Source organism: Cervus elaphus, chromosome 25 (assembly GCF_910594005.1).
Source record: "Cervus elaphus chromosome 25, mCerEla1.1, whole genome shotgun sequence".
NCBI classification, from domain to species: domain Eukaryota; kingdom Metazoa; phylum Chordata; class Mammalia; order Artiodactyla; family Cervidae; genus Cervus; species Cervus elaphus.
The window spans coordinates 37,873,687-37,875,806 of NC_057839.1; positions in this window are offsets into that span (position 1 = coordinate 37,873,687).

The window sequence follows — 2,120 nt, forward strand, 5'->3', positions numbered from 1 at the left end:
TTAAACTTTCTAATCTTTAAAGTTTTTGGTCTTGCCACGTGGCATATAGGATCTTAGTTCCCTGACCAGGGATGGAATCAAGCACCTCCTGCAGTGAAAGCATGGAGTCTTAACCAGTGGACCACCAGGGAAGTCCCTGGGAACAGTTTTTTTGGTTTTTTCTTTTTTAATTCAATAAAAGGGGGGGAAAAAAAAAAACTAGAGTAAGGAAGTCTTTAAAAATAGCAAAGGAACCAAGAAACACCCTGAAGTGATGCAAATTTGCAAGAGAGAATTTGAGAAACTATGACCCTAATTACACGTTTAGCTTTTCTAAAAAGATGCTGTCTGCAGAAATACAGGCAGGACTTCTATTCCTTCACTCTCTCCATATGGAACTTGTTCACCTTCAGTTCTGTACATCACACTTTCTCAGCTGTTTTTTCCTTGCCATATGAAGCTGCCAGGCTTGTGTGAATCCTGGAATTCCTAACTTTCCGCTAGCTCCCCCACACATAATTCAACTGGAGCTTCCTTCTCCAATCCTTCAAAATGTGGGCATTTTCCCCATCTCACGAGCTTTCTCTTTAGTTTCTCTTAAGGATAGAGTTATGAGTAGAATCACAGAAGGTATTTTGTTTACAGTTTTGTCAAGACTTCTTGATCCTAAGGTGTGTGAACTGAGATGCATTGCTAAAGTTTTTACTTTTTTTCCCCCTTTCTCTCTTTGGTTTAATTATGAACTGGTTTAAAAATATATATATTTATAAGGTCTTTTCATCATAACTTGCTGAAAGTTTAAAAACAGGGGATATATTAGGGAAAAATATGTCTCTGGCTTTCTAGACCATCTATTACAAAACATCTCCTGTCTATCAGAATTTGATGTGAAATGCATGGGAGAACTGAGCTGTATATATAGAGCACATGAAGCTATCAGCTGGCCAGATAATAGCTGGGAGGATGGATTTTGAAACTTTCCTTATCATCTTTTCTTGAACTCAGAGATAAGATCATTCAGTCACTTTAAAAAATATGGGCTGAGATTACAGCAGCTTGTAATAAAGCTTGGAAGGCTTTATTTTGGACTTTTAGCCACTTGGCCTTGGCTTACTCTATTCATTCGGACTAGTGTTAAGGATTTTTTGGGCACCTTAGGCAACTTCAGGACTTTACTGCACAGCTCAATGTGGACTGCTTGGCCCATTTGAGGTAAGCGGGCATAAAACATAGATTGCGTGGCTGCTCCATAGTCATTTAAAGCTTTAGGCCAGATCTCAGATGAATATGTACCACATAGTCATGACCACATCTCATAGCTGCCCGCTGCAATGGGCCTATAGAGGTCACATAAGCTCTTCAGTGTATAGCATTATTTCATCTCATTGTCTGACCAAAATGCAGGCATGCAGTGAAGGTTAGTCTGATGCTTTTCCACCACTGAGGAAACACCTGCAGAGAGGGAAAGGAAGGAATCTATCAGAGAGACTCTTCAAAGTCTGGTTTGGCTCCCTCTTAGGTCCCTGATCCTGAGAAGGTTACTCTGAGCAAGAAACCTACCTGCCATGAGGAATGCATGAAATAATGCAAGTAACACACCTGGTTCATAGTAGGCATGCTCATCTGCTTCAACTATTGTTGACATGATTATGACAAATGAGACTTGCTTGGCTTTGTATATATTTACATGCAAATAAACATCCTCGGAGTATGTTTTTCTAAGCTAATAATCTATTTCTTTTTTCCCGTTTAAGACCCAGCTGCCTACCCTTTTCTGTCCTGTGCTCATTATTACCAATGAGACATGTGAAAGTGTTAGTCGCTCAGTTGTGTCCTACTCTCCGTGACCCCATGGACTGTAGCCCACCAGGCTTCTCTGTCCACAGGATTTTTCCAGACAAGAATACTGGAGTGTGTTGCCTTTCCTTCTCCAAGGGATCTTCCCAGCCCAGGGATCAAACCCAGGTCTCCCTCATTGCAGACCAATTCTTTACCATCCAAACCAATAGGGAAGGCATCCACCGGTAATTTTTTATTCTTCCCTTGACTACAATTACAAATTAAGGCCTACATCCTGTGACCTCTCTGTGTCTGCTTCATTCTTTCAAGATTGCTTTCAAACAGCTCTAAGCTAGACCCTG